At 47.4% G+C, this 26,979-nt stretch overlaps 1 long non-coding RNA gene across 1 annotated transcript; it reads right to left on the bottom strand.

Moving 5' to 3' along the window:
* Window positions 1-876: 876 nt before the first annotated feature.
* LOC135821440 (uncharacterized) lies at window positions 877-26,443 on the bottom strand. The gene is made up of 4 exons (XR_010554356.1): window positions 26,399-26,443; window positions 18,619-18,690; window positions 15,784-15,855; window positions 877-947 (listed from the first exon to the last, which is right to left on the bottom strand). It is a non-coding gene; the product is annotated as an uncharacterized LOC135821440 (long non-coding RNA).
* Window positions 26,444-26,979: the final 536 nt, after the last annotated feature.

The raw sequence follows: 26,979 nt of genomic DNA, 5'->3' as shown, positions 1-26,979 counted from the left end.
TTGTAATTTTCGCTGCTGTTATTTCGCTATCTTTCGCTGGTTTTGTAAACCTGAAACACTAACATGACATTTCGGAATCGTAGGAAAGCATGATTCATATATTGGAGAGCAGCAAGTCGTCACAGAGCAAGGCTGTCAACGCTGCAAACAAATAGGAGCGAACTTTTTTTCATTATTCGTCCACCTGGCGCAATGAGAAGAAACGCACTGCCCTCACATCTCGTTGTAGCTATTTTTCAGTTCAGACCTTGACAGATCAGGAAAATGGCACCCAGGAGCAAGAAGAGTGGAAATGAATAGCAATAGCAGCTAGCGTGTCGAAGCTTCGCCATGATGTCAAAACTCCATGGCTACCTGCAGTGGCCATGATCATCCTTAGCAGATGGATGGTCCTTCGTAGCTGTCTACATACAACGGTATCTGATACAAGGCTGCTCTGTGTTCTGCACGGGTTTCGGTACAGGGTGGATGAAGATCCACATTTTCGCTTACGTTGGTTGCGACCAACTCGTGAGCGTCATCAGGTATCGGTCATAAAGGGTGGGGAAGGGTACCTAAGATCAACCAACGAGATGCCACTGGGCACTGGCGGATAATCATCGAAAGGGTGGCAGATTCTGCTCGAAAAGCAGTGAAATTGGCAGAACGATACAAACCTTATGGCGAGCAATTTGTCGAATTTTGCTCCATTTCTTTATCCACATACCAAACATGCATGAAATTTACAAGAAAAAGTACCGAATTCTGCCAATTTTCTGCCGGCATGATCCGCAAATGCCTAGATGCCACATCCCGAAAACCCATTCGACACATCTTAAAAGAACAGAACTACGCCAAAAAAAGCCTTTTTACGATACATGCACAACATGACTTACAGGTATCTCAAATCGGTTGTCGCGTCAAACAGCCCGGCAGGTAGGTCAACAAGTTTATTCTCCCACAAATCTCTGGGAGAACAAAGTAGATTTTTGATAGGATGTATATCACTTCCTGGAAGAATCTCGTAATACTCTTTATACCGTGCTATACACATTTACCGCATATCAAAATAACAGAACTACGCAAAAATCTCTTTTCCGATATATGCACCCCATGACTTGGATAAGATGTACATTGTGTAGTATCCCTGCCTTGCTTGTAGCGTATCCTCGTACGCTAGCGTATCCCAATACGTTAGCATATGTGGTCTGTTGCCTATAAAAGCTGCTAGCCATTTCTGTTTTCATGAGATTTTATAACAACAACAAAGCCGGACAGAAGAGCTGTTCAACCTCCAGGTGTGTACCGGAGAAAGTTCTTTTTATTGTCGCTTCTTTTTTCGAAGAGAATTGGTGGGCACACATGCTCATTCCATGTGCACTGCAAATTCACAACTCATTTTCATTTCTCAGAATCATTTTCAACGTTTTTGGCAAATTGCCCTCATCAGGATGCTGTATGAAGTGGAAGTCTGCAAAGGAGAAGTTATATACATCAATTTGGTGTTCTTAGGTGTCATGCAGGTTCTCACACGTAACGGGAAGACTTCGTGGTAGTAAAATAGATATTTCGCAAAAAAATAAAAAAATAACTCTTTCTCTTCCTTTCGAAGAACCGAACTTGCCGAGCCTCACCGAAAGCAAAGTCTGAAAAAGCCCTACACTAGTACGGGATTCAGCGCAGAGCAAAACATAATTATGAGTCATTATACAATGCATGCAGTGTAGCCGTGAAAACTGGTGAATAAAGAATGCAGTAGGTTGGCAGCACGTGACCCGTTGTACCGCAGTACACGACGGCGTCGCGGCTTAGAAATGAAAGGAAACACTGCGAGAAAAGACAAAACGAAAATACATGTCCCTTTGTCAAAACTAACTTATTATTATTATTATTCACACATATCCGCCGGATGAGTACGCGTGGCCCATGCACCATGGGGCCCCACGAATACAAACCAGCATATGTTCCCTCAGCAATACAAGCATGCAAGCACGCAAAGATAAATGAGAGCCCAGGCAGCGAAAACAAAACGAAGAGAGATGAGGACATAGGCAACGAAAACAATTCCAAAGCATAGCCAGGGATTGAATGTGTGCATCTGGGTGCGACAGTTAATACGGCTAGTGGGGCCGGACAGAGGGCAGCAGCACGAAAATACAAAAGTGCCACAGCAGCAGCTAAGAGTGTGCAACCACTAAAAAAGAAGATCAGTCCATGAAAAAATTATTGTCGCCACAGGTAGACATCTCCGGCAAGAATGCATGCGTGCGCACGAGTAGGCAGGCAAGCATGTCAGATGTAATCGTATTATTATGGCCAGGCTAATTAACAGTGCTGTTTCGCAAAGAATTCCATCGGCATTTATCATGCGCCACCTTCCGAAGCTGGGCTAGGCCAGGTCGCGACAGAAGCACAAGCCCCAGCTTCTCCCGACAATCCAGTGAGAGAGTGGTTAGCAGTGTTGTTCTTGGTCTGCCTATCCTTCCCCGCAAGGCACCAGAAGCAGCAAAATCGAGAGCGACCTGTGGCGGTGCCCCTGATGGCATCCGGAGCACATGCCCCAGGAAGCTCCATCGCCTCGCCGCGATGTCCTTGGAGATGGGTTGGGTGCGACAGCGGTTGTAGAGTTCCGTGTTTTTGATTATATTTGGATACTTTATACGGAGTAGCGAGCGGGGGTGACGGCGGTGGCAAACGTCCAGAGACGTTCTGAGTGCCTCAGTGAGGCCCCAGGTGGCGCAGTTGTAAAGCAAAAGGCTTAGAACGTAGCAATTGTACAGCCTAAGCTTCAACGTTAGGGAGATCCCTGATGACTGCAGAAGGCTTTGCATCCGGCCAAATGACTGCGATGCCAGAACCATTCGGTGTTTGATGTCCTCGGCAGTACTAGCTCTCGATCCAACCGACTTTGCCATCCGCCTTTCCTCTTTCCCTCTTTTTTCCAGGTCTGCATCGAGGTAGAAGTGGGTCCGTTCAGTTTTCGCGCCGTTGACCATCAATTGGTGTTCTGGCATCTTCAGCACGCATACGGCATGGGTTTGTTCAAGATTTTGGTCATTTCCATCGAGGAAGTCAAGATCATCTGCGTACTGAAGTTCAGGGATAGATGGTGCTAGGCCTGTGCTTTCTCTTCGGAACTGATGTCTCAGCTGCTGCAGAACATGTTCAAAATAGCACGTAAACAGGATAGGGCTCAGGCAATCTCCCTGTGGTGTGCGCATGCCAGATTGAAAGGCGTCTGCAGTCTGTCCGCATACTCGAACACTGAGCGTTGTGTCTACAAGCAGCGTTGAGACCATGGCTCGAGCATCAGGTACGCCAGGCGCTACAGTGAGGATTGATTCAAGCAGGCTGTTTCTATGCGGAGTGTCAAAGTCCTTGGAGAGGTCGATGCCCAGCTTGTTGAATGACCACTGCTTATTTTCTACTAAACTGCTGAGAATACGAAGAGTGAATACAATATCACTCGTCGACCGGCCTGGTCTGTACGCACTCTGTGAGGATGGCAGGTACTGTTCCACCTGGTGTTGAATCCGTCGCAGTGTGATACTTGACAGGATCTTTCTAACTGAATTCAGAAGAACAATTGGACGAAGGCTGCTACATGGACCCTTGGGTTTCCCCGGCTTCTGCAGAGGTATCAGCACGCCAGCACCAATCGCAGGATATGGTGTCGCCGACTCTACAGAAGTTTGTACGATGTGAGCAATTGATGTACATAGAGGCTCATTGCAGGCATATTTAAGCATCTCGTTGGGAATTCCATCTGGCCCTGGTGACTTGCCATTCTTCAGTCTGCGTATGGCAGAGGCCACTTCTGCTGTCGTTATGGTATTGGTTAGAGTTGTTGTTTCCTTCTTTAACGGCTTACTGCTAGAGTCTGAGAACTGCCCACAAAAATGGTCTGAGACTCGCCTGGCTTGCTGTGCTGGGTTGCATATTCTTGCGCCTTTCCCATCATCAACAGCTATACCAGACCTTCTCGGCCTGCAGAGGGCAGCAACAGAAGCATGCATTTTTGAGGTGTCGTTTTTGATGCATTCTATTTCCACTGCCTTGGCTTCCAGACGGTCTGCTTCACATTGCTTGACTGCAGCACTCAGCCGATGGAGCAGGTGATTTCTTTGCGTTTTCAGAGCAGTTTATTCCTCGACATTTGGTGTTGCATTGATCTGGATTCGTAATTGTTTCTGGCGCGTAGATAGATCACTGATCATCGGTGACATAGCCGTCAGGCGAAATAGCACGTCATTGTACATTCGAGATCAGCGGGAAGAAGATGACGACGTCCACTTATTTAGTATCTGTGCACACGGATCTGCTGTGTGTGTTACTCTGTGTGTCACCTATGGCATCATCGCCTGTGGTTCCATGCCTAGCATGTACATCTGAACCATCCTGCCAAGTTTGAATGACGTAGGTTGAGCGATCGCTCCGCGAAACATACTTTTTGAAATTCTCTTCATAGTATATCTTCCACCATTGAAATTTCGAATTTTTTTGCTGAGAGGGGTGGCTTGCAACCTCGATATGGCTTGTTCCAGGCATGCTTTGGAGCCATCGCCTGTTGAAACAGTGGCAGGAAGCTGCCCTGCAACTGTTCCAACAGGAAATTAATCGATCCGAGAAAGCGCGAGTCCGCGAATCTCTGTTGAATATTGAGTATTTCAAGCCTTTTCACGACGAAGATGGAGTTCTTTTTGGAGATGGACGTCGCGGCAAAGGACATGGTGTCCGACTTCTGGCGTCTGGTGAAGCCAGGGATCATTTGTCCAGTCAGGTTAGCAGCCTAACCGTCGGTAAGCTTGTGTTTGGATCCCGTTCTGCTCGATGTGGTAGATCACAAACAATTTGATATAGCACAAATTGATCTCAGCATCGTGCGTACGGTATTTTATATTCAGAAAATCCCAAAGTGTCTCTGTGTGGCCGTCCTATGCCACGAGAAACTCCAATCAGGCTCCTATGTCGTCTGCCTTCATGATTGAATGTCCACTTCATTTGAACAACGAACACAACAATCGAGGACGGCTTTGCAATGAAAAATACAGGTATACTGGAGCTGAAAAAAAGAAGCAAAAACGTGCTCAGGATGAGACTCGAGTACACGCATACTCTCCCAGGAGGTGAAACACAAATTTTTGTGAAAAATGCGTGTCGCCGACTGACCAGTAATTTCGCCTGACGTGGAAGACTGCCTTCCACAGGTGTCTTTGCCCAGGACAGCCTCCGCTGAGCACTTGATAGTCTCTGCAAGCTTTTCCCATGTCACGCCACTGTCCAGGCTGGATATTGCATGCGATATTGAGTTTCTGTACACTTGCTGAAGGCTGGAGTTTGTGGAGAGCTTTTCAATTGGTATGCGACCTTCCTTCTGTTTACTGCAGTAGTGGCTGGCTGCTGATGGCTCTTGATGGCTCAACCATGGTGGTCACTACCATCTTGTGATCAGATGCCAGTTCACATCCCGCATAAGCTCTACTGTCTTGCAGTCCGTGGCATATTTTGTCTGGGATCAGCACATAGTCAATTTGGTTATAGATATTTACATTTTGTTGATTACGTCGGATGGTGCCAGTCCAGGTAGTGATGTGTCTGGCAGGGTGCTGAAACGTAGTATTTGCGAGTCGCATGCCGGTTTCCTCACAGCTCTCCAACAGCGCTTCCCCGTTCGAGTTCCCTCAACCGTTCGCCCACCTCCCTAAGCAAGTGTATGCGTCGGATGCGTGGCGGCGGCCGACCTTAGCGTTGAAGTCGCCTCCCACGAGCACGAGTGTTCTCTTGGCAAAACTACGAATTAGAGTGAGCAGCGAGTCATAGAATTCCTGTCGTAATGCGGGAGTCTTCTCAGACGTTGAGCATACAGCTAGCCGGAGACTGAGCATACAGCTAGCCTCGGTATGTATCAGAACATCAGGATTACTACTTTCCACTACTCAAGACAGGGGAGGGAGTTGCTGTCATGCTACAGTAAGACAATACGCGTGCAACACACCCTTGAACTGGAGGGGAGGGGCGTCATGTTTCTCGCATCAGGTGGAAGACTGTTCCAAACGCGTGCAGCAGAAAGAGACACGGGATGAGTTCTGGATGGAAGCTGCAGCAGATGTTGTTGGGAGCCGAGCGTTTGGCCAGCCCTAGTCGGAGTGACGAAATCTCCAAATAATGCGCTGATCAGCGGCTGCTCCATGGTGGAAAGTAGGCACCGGTACCGGTAGACCAGCAAGCACACTGTCTCACGCAAGAGCTGGTGTACACGAAGCAGGTTGTGTTCCGCATACACGGGAGTCATACGGATATGGGAGGTCAGGTTGTACACATGAATCCAAACGAGAAAGTATGGGCTCTTCTCAAGATTTGACAAGAAGAGAATAATTCCACATCGCTGCGAGAATGCTGACCAGCTGGTGCAGGCACTGCACCTGGAGTGGGACTTGTTGGCTCCTGACACGGTTTCCCCATACATGGAGTCAATGTCACGTCGTGTTGAAGCCCTAATCGAAGCAGACTGCTGTTCCTTCTCTGTAAGTCGCTTGTGATGCGCGTCGCAATGGATGTCCTCGGACGTCCACGCCCAGCCTTGGCATCTCCTGCAAAATAGCCCGTCAGGGGGTCCATGGCGGCGCATCCCTGTCCATACGGAGAATATGGCCGGTTAGCTGCCATCTTCTCCTGTCCACGATGTCAGATAGTGGTTCCGTGTTGCACCTCTCATACAGCTCAGTATTTGATATCCTGGCTGGGTAAACTATGCCAATGAGCCATCGGAGCTGCTTCCGGTGGAATGCGTTAAGTGATTCTGCTTGTGCCGCTGTGAGCCCCCATGCGCAGCAGTTATTCAAAAGAACGGGCAGAACCAGGGCATTATACAGTCGGATGCGCCTCTGGTCACTGACCTTCCCACGCCTCAGCCAGAGGCTATACATCCTGATGTATGCACTCGAAGTGAGGTCTTTCTTCCGCTCCAAGTCCTCACTGTCGCCAATGAGGGACCTTAGTTGCCTGCTGGACCGCCAGGAGTCTGAAGTTGATGTCAGATGCAAGAATTCGGTCTTGGTCTCTCTGTACTCATTCCCAGACTCGAAATTTCTTTCGAACTTTCGAATTTGCTAAACGTCCTTATTATTAACTGAGTGATGTTCTGCTAGTATCATGTGACAACATTTGACAAGTAATATTTGTTCTCATGGCAGCACTTTGACACAAGCTCAGACCGTTTGTGCGGGCAGCTGGATCCATATTAATTTTAATTTAGTACAGCGTCCCCCAGCTGATAGTTTCACGTCCCTCCAGAGCTAACCGCCACGATGCCTATGGTCGCAATTTTTTGAGGGATGCCATCGAGGACAAATTTCGGAGGAAGTCTCACTGCTATGGGCAATTCACGGCGTGGACGGCCGACCTTGGCTTGTACTCCAAGCAAGACTCTATGCGGAAGCAAGATTCCCTCTTGTCGGACGATGCATATGGTCGCAATTTTTTGAGGTATGCCATCGAGGACAAATTTCGGAGGAAGTCTCACTGCTATGGGCAATTCACGGCGTGGCAAGACTCTATGCGGAAGCAAGATTCTCTCTTGTCGGACGAGTCCCGGTTTGAGAAGGTTGAGCTTACTACAGCTTACAATATTCACCAGTGGGAGAAGGCGACCAGAAAGATACTCCGCCGAGTTTGCAAGGCATCCTTGGAAAGGATTTATAGACAGCCGTGATGCCGGGCGACAACAGCTTCTCTGAAATGTACGGTCTGCAGGTACTGTTCTAACACTCCTCTGAGTCTTGTTTGCGGGAGTTCAGTTGCGATCATCTCCATAGTCCTCAAACGCATCCTCAATCAATGACACCAGTTCGTGCCAGGACACCTGGGGAACACTGTTGAAGCCCTCCAGTGTACGTGAGCTTGTTTCCCAACCTAAATTTGCACATCATAGATGTGCATTGCATGCAGTGAATGACATATTGCGCATGCGTGCATACGCACGCGGAGCGTGTGACCTTCAGTGGTCCTATGCGTGTGGAAAAGACGCAGTGCAACACAAGGTGTACTGGTACACGTGTCATTATACTACTCCCTGATTCGTAGATGACACGTTCCTTGCTTTCGTTTTATTCACACATCGTAGATGTGCACTGATTGACAAGTTGCCCATACAGAGCATGTCAAATCGGCTTTTCGATCGGTTAAGAGAATGTTCAAATTCGGCCATATTATTAGCCCCAAGATCAGAATACGGCTCAACGTAGTAGTTGAAGACACCGTTCCCATTACGTCATGTACATTTACACACACTCTGTTGAAGCACTGAAACATCGATTTTCGGCGAATTCAACATGCGAAATTTGAAAATTCGGCGAAAAGATGGGTGATTTCTTCAAAGAAAGCGAGAGCAATAACGAATGTGTGTACTAACACTAAACTTGCAACTGAAAAGTGAACAAAGAAGAGAAAGAAAGAAGGAAGGACAAAGTGATAACAAATAACAGCAGTACATTACACCTAGAACATTAACGGCCAATTAAATAGCTGTCGGAAATTTGTATACTTACAGTATGCCGATCACGGGCGTTCTGGACTCGACGGGATGTCTGTCCTGACGTTTCCTGGGACCGGCGCTATCTCTGCCGATCACGGGCGGTCTGCGGTTGACGGGATCTCTCTTCCGATGTTTCCGTTGACCGGCGCTGAATCGCTCGTTCACGCTTATTTTGGAGACGACAGGATCTCTCTTCCAAAATCTGTTTTGCTGACACATCCTATCATCTGTTCGGCAACTAACATCCATTCTAAATTCATTTCCTCCTCGTCTCTCCTTTTTTCTTTCCAAATCGCCCTCTACATCAGGGAGTCGTATACAGAATACGACGAATATTGTGGCCAGCTGTTTGTACGGGACGGTATCGGACAGATACAGAAGCCAGCAAATATTGTGGCCGGATGTTATTTTGTATGCGCAATTTCAGATTCGTTGAGATCACCAAGCGTTGAATAGGCAAAGTACTTTCAAAAATCCAAGGGGACAAGTTGCCCGTTGGATCGAACATTTGTCAGAGTATGATTTTGCTTGGATACATCGCCCGGGCCACAACACGGAAACGCAGATGGTCTTTCCAGATATCCAGTCGATGAAGCGTCGCCCACGATTAACTCGCTCCATTTTCTAGGCAGTGATGAGGCATGCAGGGAATGGCAAGAAGCTACTGATAATGATCGAGATCGTAAAGAAATCAAAAACCTATTACGAAGTCACAACCGCAATAAGTAACCGACTCGTCCAGGCGCATGCGCTCTCTGGACCGAAAAAGGTAAACATTTTGTCGACAATGGGTTGGTTTATCGAAGACTTCAGAATAATGCTAGCCAGTTGATTGTTCCTCGCACATTTCGTAGTCGTATTATCCGTGAAGCGCACTCGACAGCGGTCACCGGCCATTTCGCCACAAAATGCACGATAAGCATTAGTCGTGAAAAAGTATTTTGGATTGGGTTTCGCGCTGACATTGACGAATTTTGTCGCAGGTGTACCGACTGTCAGCGTTCGAAAAAAAAGAAAAGAATCCGGTTGATCGTGCACCTTTGCAACATTTGGCTTCTTCCAAACCGCTTGAACTGGTTGCAACGGATCTGATGGGCCCACTGCCAATCTCCTCGTCGAAACATGCATATATTCCCGTGGTTGCCCATATTTCAAAATGGACTGAATGATATCCATTGCCAGATATTTGTGCATGTACTGTCGCTCAATGTTTTGTGAAAGAGTTTGTGTCTCGCCATGGTTTACCTGAGCGCATTCACACTGACCAGGGTAAGCAGTTTGAATCACTATTGTTTCGCGTGCTATGCTTACGTCTTGACATCGATAAATCACGAACGACTCCGTATCATCCGCAGGGCGATGGTGTTGTTGAGAGAGCGAATAGAACGATCCAGAATATTTTGAAATTTTTTGTTGATGAGGCCAATTCGAATTGGGACGTTCTCCTGCCATCGACGATGTTGGCGTACAATACGAGTGTTCACGCATCTACGAATTTTACGCCGTATCTTTTAGCCCTTTACCGTTTTAGGTATTTGTACAGCAAAAACCGACCGTCATTGTTCATGCCGTAACCGTTTTATTTTTACTTGTATTTTGTACAACGTGGGGTGATACCCTCAGAAATGCGATGCAACAACTTTCAACTTTCACTTTTATTAGCACTAATAATTATTTGGATTTATTGCCGATCGGGCAAAACTGTTGCAATATGAAATAAATCAGATCCGTGCACAGGAGTGGATCCCTTAGGTAAGTGGATACCAGGTTGGTTCTCTGGGTGGAATGCAGGAGTGTTGCCAGTCACAGCGGTGCCAGCAATGTAACAAGTCTAGCAAATATCGACTAGTGCAGGTTGCACCGCTGGCTTAATTTGAGAGTCCTCTTCGCCATCGACCTTGCCCAGTCCGTCGAAATCGCCTTTGGAAATGTTTGACGCAAATGGGACCTGCCACACGCACACCACTTGCTGCGCCTACACCAACACTTCTTTCTGCGCCTGCACACACGTACAATACCCTGTCTCGCACTTCAATTTAATGTGAGTTGTCTCATTAACGAATATTTCTTTGATGTCGCTTTCTAGCGGATCGACGGATTTCGCCTCCCAATGCGTTCGCCTGTTTCCTTACTGTTTAATGCCTACTGATATTCCTCTTAATAGAGAGGTTTTGCATTTCGAATTTCGGAATTATTTTCGGAATGTCACGGCAGGAGTCGAAAAAGTAGTCGAACTTTCGGAAGTGTGGTGGCGAAAGTGCATGGTTTTCCGAAAATGGATTTTCGGCTCTTTCATGTTTAGGAGTGCATATTTGAATACAAAAAGTGTATTTTTCACGTTTTTATTTTCGCTTTCTGCTGCTCTCGGTTATTTGAAATTTTTCCACGTACATGTATCCGGCTGGTTTTGCTGCTCTCGCTGATCTCGCCATATTGACTAATCTTCTCACACTCCATCACACTCTGGCTTCCTTTGCCATGGAGCCTACTGACAGCACAAGACAGTAATTCGCCAACGTTTTCAACCTCGTCTTCAGCTGTTGGATCACTTGGTCCACCATCAGTCCGTCCTCGTCTTCGAACCGCACCCAAAATTCAGTTTGACCTGCGCACATGGATTTGATCAACCCCTTCGACGCTCTCCATTTTGTTTTGCATGGCAACCCTTGGAAACGAAGTCGAATCAGATTTTCGGAATGCAAAACACTGAAAATACCGTTTTTTCGGAAAAGCACAGTCGAAAATCATTCCGAAATTCGGAATGCAAAACCTCTCTTTTGTTTCAAGTATACAGCCACAGTTCGACGGATTTCGCCACGCCATGCGCTCGCCTGTACCTTTGTTGTCTACCGTTATGCCTGTGTTTGTTATATGCGTGATCATGTGGAGTGTGTTGGCATGGGCTTTGGAAGTTGTTGGTTTCCGGGATCCTTGTCGTTTTCTGTTGTCCTTGTCGTTCATCTTGTACGGGCCTGTTTTGCAGCTTTCCTTCCCTGACTTTTTCCCGCAAACCACGCTGCAAGATTTCACCAATCGACATCTTGGACATCACTTACAATGTTTACTCCTCTCTCTCTCTCTCTCTCTCTCTCTCTCTCTCTCTCTCTCTCTCTCTCTCTCTCTCTCTCTCTCTCTCTCTCTCTCTTTCGCTCTGTCTTTCTCTCTTTCGCTCCCTCTCTCGCTCCCTCCCTCTTATTACGGCTAATTGTTCCCGCTCTTTCTCTTTTGTTGTCCCATAAACTTCTTTATATTCGATCTATTTGCAATTTTCCCCTTCCTTTTTATTTCTCAACATGGACGCGGAGTCTTTTCAAGTAGGGGTGGCATGTTAGGCTGCGTTTACATGAGAAATTTCAACCCGGGTCGAGTTCAGCCCGGGTTGAAAGTCTGTACGATAGACAAAAGAGGTGAGCGTTTACATGAAGACAGTTGACCCGGGTCAAATACTGATATGCCGCCAAAAGTCCACTTCTACAGTCCTGTAGCCCTCTTATTACGGCTAATTGTTCTCGCTCTTTCTCTTTTGTTGTCCCATAAACTTCTTTATATTCGATCTATTTGCAATTTTTTCCTTCCTTTTTATTTCTAAACATGGACGCGGAGTCTTTTCAAGTAGGGGTGTCATGTTAGGCTGTGTTTACATGAGAAATTTCAACCCGGGTCGAGTTCAAACCGGGTTGAAAGTCTGTACGATAGACAAAAGAGGTGAGCGTTGACATGAAGACAGTTGACCCGGGTCAAATACTGATATGCCGCCAAAAGTCCACTTCTACAGTCCTGTATGATCACGTGAATCCGTTCGCGCGAAATTTGCATCTGCAGTGCCGTTCAAACCTGGCGCGAGATACGCACAGAGGTACGTTTGTACGATTTTCTTGACCCGGGTTGATTTCAACCCTCCCCTTGGGGGAGGGTTGAAATCAACCCGGGGCGAAATTTCAACCCGGGTCAAGCGCAATGCGTCATGTAAACGCGCAATTCATTTTATGCACATGGCGGGTTGAAATCTGACCCGGGTCGAACTCAACCCAGGTTGAAACGCCTCATGTAAACACCGCCTTAGGTTCACGATCTCACATATGCACACACTCGCACACTGGTACGCACTCACACACTTGTCTGCACTCACACACTCGTACTCATCTTTACAGACTTGTTCTCACCTTTACTCTCAAACCCACCTTTGAACTCTCGTACTCACCTTTTAACCTTTTCTAACCTTTTCTTCTGTTGGCCTGGATAGCTGGATTCGAGCTCTAAAGTCCGTTTCAAAAAGATTTGCAATCCTGGCGATCGCCCGTGGAGTTTGACGTCTTACCGTATGATCACTCGAGCGCTGCCTGGAAAAACTCACTGTGAACTCGAAGAAATATTCCGAGCGAAAGCAGGAAAAATGACAACTCACTCACGTTGATACAGTCATGTACGTCTGGTTTACAACAAACTAGTTCTTCCTCATATCGATAATGGAGTCAGAGAGGACATGTCGAAACGAAAGTGTTGTAAATGTTGACGAGCTGCATGGGTCCGTTTTGTGACCAAAATAGTTTCTCACCGTGTGACGAAAACGACATCGACACGGACTCATTCCCAAGGCCATGACTTGGCAAAGCTATCCGTGTGACTTCGACGACATTTTGAGAAAAACAGACGCTTGTGAACGTTGATAGAAGACGGCGTTGACTGCTAAATTCAAATAAATTGGCGATCTTGAAATACTAAAATAAATCTCAAAAAGCTACAGCACGATGACTTCCATATTCACTCACACCATTGCAGTGTTGTGGGTGTGTTCACATGGCGTGAGCCAGTCAAGTGTCAGCCAGTTCGGCAGGAAGCGCGAGCTCCAACAACAAGTCGTTTGGTGCAGCCATCTTCTTTGTCTTGTACCAGCTTGATCACCAAAACAATGAGAAAAAAGTTTGACTTGAGGATAGGTTGGGATTTGAACTCACAACTGCATGGTCAGCAGACAGCATTCATAACCACAAGGCCAAAAAGGAAAGGATAAATCGTGGGTTTTGATAAAAATCGATACTGGCTTCCTGGGCAAATTGTAACCCATGGGAAAGGGCCGGAAACCTGGCCCAAATTCTAACTCCTTAACGGCTGGTCCCGTTGTTCCGAAACCTTCACAGAACAATTTGCAGTGTCCTAACAAGCCATTCTATGTACTTTGTTGTCCAAATTTCCCTTATCTTCATACTTTTTAAGACCCAAACCTGATTGTAAATCTTTTTGAAACAGACTATAGTTTTAAATTTAGGAGCGAGCCACCTTAAAGGTTGCGATACGGCCACAAGTTACGAGAACTTGGAAGCTTTCTCACGTTTCTCTTCCAACAAATGCAGTGTGCAAGGCCTCAAACTTACTACGATGGACTTACCGAACACAGCATTCACTGGCTCACATGCACTAACGACAGTTCACTTTTGTCCCAATGCAGTCCACCGGCTTCTACCTCATCTTGAATTCCTCAAAGGCGACTGGGCCCGACGGTTTTTCCGCTCCTGTCTTGAAGGAATGCGCCAGGGAACTTGCAAAGACGCTATCTCAGCTCTTTGCTTCCACGGAGTTCCACCTGGAAAAGCTTTCCGTGAGCGGCGTCCGATTAGGGTCATAAAGGGTGGGGGAGGGTCCATGAGATATATAAGTTTCCGTACATGGCACGGTAAGTGGAGTTAGCAACACACCAACATCCTTGCCATAAGCAACATTGGTACACTCTTAACATGCATGCACTCCGAATTCCCGCGTTTCCTCACGGGACTGTGCGGAGCATGCGCATTACTCCAATTCGCCATGCTGTTGTTTCTTGCTCTTCGCTTTGCTGTGCTGACGGTCAAATTGTTTGACTATCACGGCCAGTTTCTGATCAATATCCGATCAACCATGTCTCTGTCAGTGAGCGATATCCAGCCAAAACGCTCTTTGCTTTGCTGCGCTGACAGCTCTTCGCTTTGCTGCGCTGACTGTCAAATTGTTTGAATTTCGCGGCCAGTTTCTGATCAATATCCGATCAACCATGGCTCTGTCAGTAAGCGATGTCCAGCCAAAACGCTCTTTGCTTTGCTGTGCTGACGGTCAAATAGTTTGACTCTCGCGGCCAGTTTCTGATCAATATCCGATCAACCATGTCTCTGTCAGTGAGCGATGTCCAGGCAAAACGCTCTTTGCTTTGCTGTGCTAACTCAGTGACGGTCAAATTGTTTGACAACTGCGGCCAGTTTCTGATCAATATCCGATCAACCATGTCTCTGTCAGTGTCAGTGAGCGATGTCCAGCCATAACGCTTCTTTGCTTTGCTGCGTTGAAGGTCAAATTGCTTGACGATCGCGCCCAGTTTCTGATCAATATCCGATCAACCGTTTCTCTGTCATAGAGCGATGTCCAGCCAAAATGCGCTCTGCTGAGCTGCGAAACGCACTGGCATCCCGCAATTTAGACCCGACAGGAACAAAACCTACTCCGCGGACTAGCCTGCACGCGAGGACTTGGCCGCTCCAGCAGCGGAGCAGAACTTAGCCAGGGCAAGCTACACCCAGGGACTGATCAGTGGCAGCAGCATTGTTCCAGATCCGGTACTTATAGCGCATTGCCCACTATGCTAATTGGCAGCCGCATTGGACGGCACTCGCATCAATTGCTGTAAATAGTAATGCCGATTGTATTTTTGGGAGAACAGTAAGGATCGTGATTCAGGCCGACATTGAGCCAAGTGCGCCTATATTCGCTCACAAGTGCATCCTTTAAGCCATCCCGTAAGGGAGAACAGTAGGGATCGTGGGTCAGGCCAGCATTCAGCCAAGTGCGCGTACATTCGCCCACAAGTGCATCCCTACTGCATGCTCGTGTATTGACACGTCTGAATTCAACAGTAGGGATCGTGGGTCAGGCCGGCATTCAGCCAAGTGCGCCTACATTCTCCCACAAATGCATCCCTACTGCATGCTCGTGTATTGACACGTCTGAATTCTCGCCGGGCAACTGTTGCCTCAGTTAGTGTCAGCATTGGCCACAATAACACACAGCGGTGCTTGCAATACTAGCTCTGGCATTTGACCAGAATATTGCATTTTGTATGCGGCAATTGTTGCCTATCTCCTGGTAATACAACGCGTAATAGCTCCCAAACAGGTCGGCTTGTTGTGTGGTTGGTAACAATAATTTATTAACGAAATGCCAAATCCCGAAAACCCATTTGCCGTATCTGAAAAGAACAGAACTATGCCAAAAACGCCTTTTTACGGTACATGCACAACATGACTTACAGGTATTGTAATTTGGTTGTGGCTTTGAACAGGCCGGCAGGTAGGTGAACAAGTTGATTACCGTACACATTTCTGCGACAGCAAAGTAGAATTTTGACAGGATGTATATCACTTCCTGGAAGAATTTCTTATTACACTATTTTGCGTGCTAGTTTGTAGGTGGAGTGTGTGGGTTACAGTGAGGGCTGCGTGCCACCCGGCTGTGTAGACTCACTCAAAGTGTGAGTTACAAAGTCTGAAGAAAATGTAGAACTGTTTCTGCTGGGATGACCACTACACCATAACTCAGTGGTTACAGCATTACTGGCTACAAGCGAGGGTCCCTGGATCGAGTCCTTGTTGTGTCAGTCAAATTTTTTCTTCAGTCTGTTCCCCTTTGTGTCTTACCCTCGAAGTAGTGAACTCTATAAGCAGTAAAACAATAAATTATGATGTTTAGTTCTAGTGGTGAGCCAATTTAATTATGGTAAAAGAGCAGAAGGACAACCTTGTACGAGTTATGACTAGGGATTATTATTATTTACACAAAAGACACAAAGGCACACAATGAAAACCTTGGCAAATTAATTCCGTTGTGACTCAGAGTTTCATGGCTGAACCAATCATCAGACAACGATAATGGAATAGGAGGCAGCACTGGTATATCTAAGCAGAGAGAGGTGTGATAATACGATAGCGAGAGGAGTAATCGCGTGAATGTATACATGGTTAGGCTATTTCAGAGGCAGATGCAGTAGGCGAAGGTCCAGCACTAACAAGCATGCGCTTAATCTCGCTCAAACACCACCCCCCCCCCCCCACACATACACACATACACGCACACACTAACACACACAAATCTCGATTTGTGCGATCGAAGCACGATATTTTACGTCCTGAAACTAGCCGTGTGCCGACCACCGCGTGACATAGCAGATCGACGGATTTGATCGATTTGATCGACAATCAAGATCAGAATCAAAATCCAGATGATCAGGTTGATCAGCAACATGATATTTTGCTATGCTACTACTGTGATGTATGATGGAATGCTGCTTGAGTGAAACCATGAAGAGGTACGATGCCCTGCACTTCATGATTCGGGATCTAGCTGCAACCTCTTTTCCAGGAATATCATTTGAAATTTCGACCACGTAGCATACTGACCAACCACAAAAATCTCAATCCATTGACAATACATGCAGAATCCCTGGATTTTTCGCAAAATCCCTGGATGGCACAAAACAAGTGAAAAGGGATTTTCCCGCCAAAAAAAGTTCAACTCTGCAGACCTGCAGATCTGCGTACGGCACAGTTCAACCGTGCACTGCAGTTCGATCAGTCGGCGCGTCGGCGCCCGCCTATAGCGCCTGTCAGTGCAGATCTTGTGGTCAGGTCTTGAAAGTGCCGTTAACAGTTCGAAGTGCAAGTGCTCACCGTACATATTTTTGAAAAAACCGGGACATTCAAAGCAAATCCATGGAGTTTTCAGAAAAATCCTGTATCAGACGAAACTGTGACTTTTCCGGTATTTTCCTTCAAATCCCCAGGACCCCGGGAGTAGTGTTGATTCCCGGCATTTTCCCGGGAAAACCGGGAGGGTTGGCCAGTATGACAGGTGTGACAGATTCGAGCACTTGCTTTTCAGGTACAACCCGGAGAGATCGACTTGTTGGGTACGGAAATGCATCCATGGCTATTTCGTGTATCTGTTAAGTCTGTCGTGTGTTTCGTGCATTTTTTAGGATGCCAACAGTAATTTTGTGTTTCACGCATGGATGACATCTGTTGCCGGAGCGACATAGCTCGACAAAGAGAATAAAGTTGATTCCTATCGACATAATGTCTCTATACCCACCTGATCTATATTACTGCAACCAGATAACGTGATGAGCTCAACACAATAGTCATTATTGGGGTTTTGAGCATAGTCATCCGAGTCCTAGACTTCGCTGATGCCGCACTGGAGACTGTCTCGCAGTCTCTCTGGACACTCATTGAACCGGAGCAGTGCAGTATCATCAGCAAATAAGGACACACCTTCAACATGACTGGGAAGATCACTGACTAGGAAAAGGAGAGGCCCTAGGATGGATCCCTGCGGCACTCCGGACAGAACAGGGGAGGCATCTGAGAGAAGTCCACCTACAAAGACAACTTGCGTTCTGTCGGATAGGTAGTCTGTAATCCACTCTAGCGCTGCGCCACAAACACCGAAAACTTTGGAAAGTTTAGCAAGTAATGCACAGTACCACACGGTGTCAAAAGCTTTCTCGAGGTCGAAAAAGCATATGGCAACTTTCCGCCCCATATGACGATAGTCGGCAATGTTTTGGATCAGCTTGGTGAGCTGTAGAGCGGTCGAGTCACCACGACGAAACCCAGATTGCGCGGGATCCAGAGCATAAGAAATAGAATTATATAATTGATTGAAGAATTGCCATTCGCAAAATTTGGAAATACAGGACAGGAGGGAAATTGGGCGATAGTTACTCGCTTGGGATTTGCTGCCTTTGCACTTGTAAATAGGCAAAAATTCAGCCAGTTTCCAGTTGGTAGGGAACTTGCCTGTGGTAAAGGAGAGGTTAAATAGGTGGCTAAGTGGAAAAGAAATCGCAGGAGCTAGTTTCTTTCTTGAAGGAATGCGCAATGGAACTTGTAAAGACACTATTTCAGCTCTTTGCTTCCAACACGGAGTTCTACCTGGAAAAGTCTTCCACGAGCGGCATCAGATTCGGGTCATAAAGGGTACATGACATCATTCAACGAGATGCAATATCCCGAAATCCCATTTGCCACATCTCAAAAGAACTTGGACAAAAGGCCTTTTTACGGTACATTCACAATGTGACTTACAGTACTTCTAATTTGGTTGTGGCTTTGAACAGCCCAGCAGGTAGGTGATCAAGTTGATTTTCGGCCAACATTCTGGGAGAACAAAGTAGAATTTGGATAGGATGTATGATCCTGAAAGACTATTGCGTGCTAGTTTGTAGGTGGAGTGTGTGGATTACAGTGAGGGCTGTGTCCCACCCACCTGTATAGATTCACACAAAGTGTGAGTTACGAAGTCTGAAGAAAATGTTGAACGGTTTCTGCTGGGATGGCCACTACACCATAGCTCAGTGGTTACAGCATCGCTGGCTACAAGCGAGGGTCCCTGGTTCGAGTCTTGGTGGAGTCAGGCAATTTGTTCTTCAGACTGCTCCTGCTGCCATTGCCGTCGTTGCTGATCTTGTCATTCTTCTAGTTGATGCGGTTCCTGTCACTGCCATGCCAGTAAGTGTCTTGTCCGGTTGTTTTTCCGGTGGTCTAGTTAATTGTGAGGTGACGCTGCTTTGTTTTGATGCCGCTGCGTTAGATCATCTTGTACCAGGATGATTCTTTGCTGGACGTCTCCTGTTGTCGGATGCGTGCGTCCAGGTGTTGACAACATTTGGCAACGATGGTGATGGCTGTCTAAAGCACTGACATCAACGCCAAGCAACAGCAAAGATCGGCACCGACGGCGATGGCAGCGTCTAAACCACTGACAGTGGCAATGGCTAGGGTCCACACGACTAGCCATTTGGTATCGGTTGTGTCCACCGCACATGCTGATTATTCTGATGTATGAGTCGTCCATCGTCATTTGTTTGAGCATCCTGATTGTATGAGTCGTCCATTGCTAGTCATTTGTTTGAGCATCCTGATTGTTGTGCTGTGTATTCAGATGATTTTGTTCAATTGTGTCACGTGTACGCAGTGCTAGATTGTTTTGAAGCCGTATACATCCACACAAAGAAACCCAACCTTTGCAAGCAAGCATAAGCAAATTAAATTCACACTTAGGCTGTTAGGTAGGTTGTCAAAACCTCGTTAGTTATGTCCAGTGATTATCTCTTGTTGTCGCACTAAATGTCACGCTTATTGAGTTATTGAAACTTCTTCGCGAAGGGGGAGCTGGTTTAGAGACAAGTCGTGACAATGCGAAACATATTCGTGTCTCACGAGTTCGGATGGGTCTACTCATCATGAAAGCAACGAGTGGGTTTTGAGCTATTTCCAAATTTTCGAAAATATCTCTCCCATTCTTGTTGGAATAAAGCCAAAACCGTCGCAGTGCACACACCTCCACGCATGCCGGCAGCAAAGGCAGCAGCACGGGCAGCACAGAGCGGAACAGCGGAGCTGAAACTGACTCTCACCGTACCGACTCGGCACGAAAAGCGGCCCAGAGTTTGACCCACGCCATCGCCGTATCCGAAACCGCCTCCGACGGTGCCATCATCACTCGGAAAGCGGACCTGCTCTCCAGCTCGCACCAAATGACCCAGTCAACGACCAGTACGAACCCGACATTATATCGCCCATGTCGGCAACCAGCACGACTGTGCACCCTGAAACGCCGCCAGGCAGCACAGGTGCAGGTACGACAACATCCAACCTCACCGCACACCGACACAACCACTCCTACCATCACAACATGCAATCACCCAGATTCGGCGCTTGCTGAATATCTCCTATCCTCACAGGTGTCTAACACAGACATGTCTAAACAGCCAGCAAACCCCTGGATTACCTCCGAACAATGCAGGAGAACCAGTCCCAGTGCGGAATCCTCACCTGATTTCTAAAATCCCAAAAAAGAAAGAAAAAGAGAGCAACAACATGGACCCTAGCCACAGCCAACCCCTTGCCCCAGCACAGGGCTCACGCCTCAGCAAACTGGTGTGACATGATACTCAATCCTAGCCTACAGTGACGTTGTTCTCCACACCTTTTAGGTATTTCATTAGATTTTTAGGACCCTTAGCCATACATGTAGCCATGCGCCCGCTTATGCCAAATTCCACTCCCCTTTTCAATTACCTCCTCCTGCAATGAAGGGTAGCAAGCATCTTCGTATTCTCTGCACAAACGCTTTAGGCCTAGCCAGCAAACTTCCCGACCTACAGCACACACTCCTGCAGCACCAGCCCGGCGTCGCAATTGTGACAGAAACGAAGTTCACTGCAGAGAGAGGGCTTCCCTCTGACATTAGTTTCCCTGGATACAGCTCACCATTTTGGTTGGACAGAACGGCACACGGGGGAGGGGCAGCCATCTGGGTGAAGTCGTCACTCCCCTCCATGCTCATCACTGAACTCATGCCCCCCGCACATGAGATCATCTGGTTTTCTCTCCAGCTGGGCCCAGGTCTCCGCACCGGCTTGGGAGCAGTGTATCGGCCGGAGTCCTGTGCCCCTGGCAATCTCACCCTAATTGACCATCCCGACACCATCCTTTCAGAAGCTAGACAGCAGGGCCCCCACATTATCCTAGCTGGCGATTTCAACGTGCACAACTAGGCTTGGTTGAACAGCTCGAAAACTACGCCTGCAGGCGAGGCTCTCGAAGATACCTGCTGCCCATCTTTTTTCCAGCATGTCACCCGTGGAGACAACCCGCTAGACCTCATAATGTCAACATTCACGTCCCCAGTAACTACGCGTACACTTCCACCCCTCGGTCGATCTGACCATGCAGTTGTACTGTCAGACTTTTCTGATGTGCTCCATAGACGTGAACCCCCCCCCCCCCCCCGTATTTTGCTACAACAGGGCAGACTGGGATCATCTCAGGGCGCACCTTCGCAACGTGGAATGGGGTGATATCATCACGGAGGAAATTTCCTGTGAGCAAGTTACCGCTTCGATAACTGCAGCTGTTGCATAATTTGTCCCATCCAAAGTTCTGGAAACGAGGCTTTCTGATCCGGTATGGTGGACGATTGAATTCACCCAGACCCAGAGGGAGAAGAAAACACCCTTATGACTCAGCACTTCAGCAGGCATTTACCAATTCCGTGACTGTAACGATCGCCACTCAGTTCCGATCATGACGTGCAAAGGAGGTCAGCCTCTGTCGCGGCCTCTCATCTGGGTCCCTCAGAGACAAACAGTGGTGGACGGAGTTGAAGAACGCCGCTGGCAACTGCACACAGCTCGAAATTCCCCTAATTGTCAACTCTGACGGCCGCGAGTGGGCAACGAGCTCAGGGAAAGCCAGGCATTTGTTCGCTTCTTTTCAAAGAAATGTAGCATTGCTGGTCCGGACCTTGTGGAGGCTGAGCTACTGGACCCTGCTCCCTCAGATGCTCCACCTTTTCGCACCATCCGCTTCCGCCCAGAGGCTGTGCGCCGCCTCCTGGCAAAGCTCGACGTCTCAAAGGCTACAGGGCCTGACAGTATTTCTGCTTGCGTTCTTAACCCTTTGCGTGCTGAGTACGAGTTAACTCGCACTTTATGCATGACCTGATCCACTACGTACGAGTTAACTCGCAAAAAATTCGCGCGCTGTATCGCAGTGCATAGACCAGTGTACAAACTTTCGTAACTTCGTCAAACATAAACGCATCGCGACAATCAATACACCGTTAACGCGTTGGAAAGATCTTCACCTCATCTTTCCGGGGGTATAAAGTTCTTCGCGATAGGATAAGAATTCATTGAGCGGCGACAAGATGAACACGGAAATCACGGCCCAGAGTGAACGTGCGCTGTATCGCAGTGCATAGACCAGTGTACAAACTTTCGTAACTTCGTCAAACATAAACGCATCGCGACAATCAATACACTGTTGGAAAGATCTTCACCTCATCTTTCCGGGGGTATAAAGTTCTTCGCGATAGGATAAGAATTCATTGAGCGGCGACAAGATGAACACGGAAATCACGGCCCAGAGTGAACGCGAATGTTTTTGTTCATAACTTCTTTTTGTTGCAGAGCGTGCCAGGGGATTTCCCTTTTGGCACGGCATCAAATGAAGCGCTTGGATCTGAGCTTTGCAGCGCAGTTTGAATTTTGAAAATCTGTTGAATTTGGGCAAGAAGCCGAACAAGAATGTGAAATTGAGTTGTTGTGCCGTTCCGAGGCACGGTGGAGTAATTCGGAGAGGACCTGGATGTGGCCCTGATGTGTCTATGGAGCTGAGAGCTGCCAGGATGGATTCGCTTGGTCCTGATCTTTCCAACGAGCCCAGGACGATGAAAATCCATCAAGGTTCAGTAAAATCAGAATAAATTTCGTTCGGAGCTGTGAGTGCATACTCCACCAAGAGAGTCAGTGCGCTGGACGGCCAGTGGATTGGAGAAAAGGGGCTCAGCATGCAAAGGGTTAAGGAATGTGCTCGCGAGCTTGCAGAGCCACTGTCCAAGTTATTTGCCTTATGCTTCCGGTCTAGAGTCCAACCTAGGATGTGGAAGACGGCCAACGTGGTTCTGATCCACAAGCGACCTTCCCGCTCAACTACAGGCCCATATCCTTACTGTGCATAATCTCGAAAATCATGGAAACTCTAGTAAACAGACACATCGTAAACTATTTTGAGGACCACCATCTGCTCACGTCGCACAAGTTTAGATTTCGCGGAGGCCTCGGAACATCAGACACTTTGCAAGCTCTCCAAACTGCCTGGGCAAGCGCTGTGGGCTGTGGAGGGCGGCGAAACACCTTGCTGTGGACATCACAGGAGCGTTTGATCGTGTCTCACATGTCGACCTCCTTCACAAGGTGCGTAGCCTAGGCATCAATGGTCTGCTTCAGAGATGGCTGGCCTCTTCCCTCGACACCCGTTCCTTACAGTGCCTCGTTGGAGGCGTACGTCATCTACGTACACAACCACCGCTGGAGTCCCCGATGGAAGCATTCTTGGATCAACACTTTTCCAGGCGTACGTCAACGACACGCCAGATGTTCTCGCTGACGTCGACAGCCACAGCAGCCCCTGGGTCATGAAATCGCGGCCAGTTTCTGATAAATATCCGATCAACCATGTCTCTGCCAGTGAGCGATGTCCAGCCAAAACGCTCTTTGCTTTGCTGTGCTCACAGCTCTTCGCTTTGCTGTGCTGACGGTCATATTGTTTGACTATCGCGGCCAATGTCCCATCAACCATGGCTCTGTCAGTGAGCGATGTCCAGCCAAAATGCTCTTTGCTTTGCTGCGCTGACGGTCAAATTGTTTGACAATAGTGGCCAGTTTCTGATCAATATCCGATCAACCAAGTCTCTGCCAGTGAGCGATTTCCAGCCAAAACGCTCTTTGCTTTGCTGCGCTGACGGTCAAATTGTTTGACAATCGCGGCCAGTATCTGATCAATATCCCATCAACCATGTCTCTGTCAGTGTCAGTGAGTGATGTCCAGCCATAACGCTCTTTGCTTTGCAGCAATGACGGTCAAATTGCTTGACGATCGCGGCCAGTTTCTGATCAATATCCGATCAACCATATCTCTGTCACTGAGCGATGTCCAGCCAAAATGCGCTCTGCGGACTCGCCTGCTCGAGTTGAAGTTGGCTCCAGACTACTGTACGCGAGGACTTGGCCGCTCTGGCAGCGGAGCAGAACCTAGCCAGGGCAAGCTACACCCAGGGACTGATCAGTGCCAGCAGCGTTGTTCCAGATCCGGTACTTAAAGCGCATTGCCCACTATGCTAATGGGCAGCCGCATTGGACGGCGCTCGCATCTATTGCTGTAAATAGTAATGCCGATAAATCATGTTTGGGTCATGTTGTATTTTTGGGAGAACTGTAAGGATCGTGATTCAGGCTGGCATTGAGCCAAGTGCGCCTATATTCGCCCACAAGTGTATCCCTACTGCATGCTCATGTATTGACACGTCTGAATTCAACAGTAGGGATCGTGGGTCAGGCCGGCATTCAGCCAAGTGCGCCTACCTTCTCCCACAAGTGCATCCCTACTGCATGCTCGTGTATTGACACGTCTGAATTCTCGCCGGGCAACTGTTGCCTCAGTTAGTGTCAGCATTGGCCATAATAACACACAGCGGTGCTTGCAATACTAGCTCTGGCATTGGACCAGAATATTGCATTTTGTATGCGGCAATTGTTGCCTATCTCCTGGTAATACAACGCGTAATAGCTCCCAAACAGGTCGGCTTGTTGTGTGGTTGGTAACAATAATTAACGAAATGCCAAATCCCGAAAACCCATTTGCCGTATCTGAAAAGAACTGAACTATGCCAAAAACGCCTTTTTACGGTACATGCACAACATGACTTACAGTTTTTGTAATTTGGTTGTGGCTTTGAACAGCCCGGCAGGTAGGTGAACAAGAGGAGTAATTGCGTGAATGTATACATGGTCAGGCTATTTCAGTGGCAGACGCAGTAGGCGCAGGTCTAGCACTAACACGCACACGCTTAATCTCGCTCCCATACCACACCCACACACCCACACGCACACACACACACACACACACACACACACACACACACACACACACACACACACACACACACACACATACTAACACGCACACACATAGTAACACCCACACACATACACACATACACGCACACACTAACACACACAAATCTCGATTTGTGCGATCGTGACGGTACTTTTTGCTGCTGTTATTTCGCTATCTTTCTCTGGTTTTGTAGACCTGAATGATGTCAAAACTCCATGGCTACCTGCAGTGGCCATGTTCTTCCTTAGCAGACGGATGGTCATTCATAGCTGTCTACATACAACTGTATCTGATACAAGGCTGCTCTTGGTTCTGCACGGGTTTCGGTTAGTGGTAAAACGATCTCACCGGGTACTCGTTAACTCGCTCGCCAGAAACTCGGCTCGTTTGTGCGGCCAGCTCTTTTTCCCTAACAAACAAGGTACACCGTACTCCGTACACATGGCAGTACATGTCGACCGGGGAGTCGTAAAATATATAACGATTTCCTGGTCGATAGAGAGTCCAGTCCCGCGCAACGTGAATATCACTCGCAGTTACAGTGTCTGTATGCCTGCACGACACTTGAGTTGTTTGTGTTGTCATTGCAGCTTTGGTGGACTCTACTGATGTCTTGTTCCGCATCTGAGTGAAAGTTCACGCTCAGTTGTTTGGAAGTTTTCTCCCGCGATGCAGCGAAGACCAGGGCTACTTGCAATCTTTGCAAAACGGTCTATTCTTACAAAGGCTGCTTAACCACGGCGCCGAAAAGACATCTCGACACCAAACAGCAGTCCAAAGTGAGGTAGCAGCAACCCCAATTATGCCAGTGGTGATAATTTGCGGTGATAATTTGAAGCAGCTGAAAAAAATCGAACTTTGAAAAAAGTATATTCAAAAATTCATATTTGCCACATCAATGAAACTCGTTAGCTCGCTCGATAGCTTGCTCGTTAGTGGAACTGATAGTTCGTTTTTTATAGATATGCTCGTTACAACACTAGTTTCGGTACAGGGTGGATAAAGAACCACATTTTCGCTTACGTTGGTTGCGACCACCTCGTGAGCGGCATCAGGTATCGGTCATAAAGAGTGGGGAAGGGTACCTAAGGTCAACCAACGAGATGCCACTGGGCACTGGTGGATAATCATCGAAAAGGTGGCAGATTCTGCTCGAAAAGCAGTGAAATTGGCAGAACGATACAAACCTTATGGCAGGCAATTTGTCGAATTTTGCTCTAATTCTTTATTCACATACTAAACATGCATGAAATTTACAAGAAAAAGTACCGAATTCTGTCAATTTGTTGACGGCATTATCCGCATATGCCTAGATGCCACATCCCGAAATCCCATTCGCCACAACAGAACAGAACTACGCCAAAAAAACGCCTTTTTACGATACATGCACAACATGACTTACAGGTAGTTCAATTCGGTTGTCGCGTCAAACAGCCCGGCAGGTAGGTGATCAAGTTTATTCTTCAACAAATTTCTGGGAGAACAAAGTAGATTTTTGATAGGATGTATACCACTTCCTGGAAGAATTTCTTAACACTCTTTATACCGTGTTTATACCGTGCTTTACACATTTACCGCATATCAAAATAACAGAACTACGCAAAAAATCTCTTTTCCGATATACGCACCCCATGACTTGGATAAGATGTACATTGTGTAGTATCCCTGCCTTGCTTGTAGCGTATCTTCGTACTTTAGCGTATCCCTATACGTTAGCGCATGTGGTCTGTTGCCTATAAAAGCTGCTAGCCATTTCTGTTTTCATGAGATTTGATAACAACAACAAAGCCGAACAGAAGAGCTGTTCAACCTCCAGGTGTGTACCGGAGAAAGGTCTTTTTATTCCCGCTTCTTTTTTTAAAAGAGAATTGGTGAGCACACATGCTCATTCCCTGGGCACTGCAAATTCACGACTCGTTTTCATTACTCAGAATCATTTTCAACGTTTTTGGCAAATTGCCCTCAGCAGGATGCTATATGAAG

Source organism: Sycon ciliatum, chromosome 7, assembly GCF_964019385.1.
Source record: "Sycon ciliatum chromosome 7, ocSycCili1.1, whole genome shotgun sequence".
Taxonomy (NCBI): domain Eukaryota; kingdom Metazoa; phylum Porifera; class Calcarea; order Leucosolenida; family Sycettidae; genus Sycon; species Sycon ciliatum.
The sequence above is the reverse complement of the archived record's forward strand: the minus strand, read 5'-3'. Positions and strand labels throughout refer to the sequence as shown.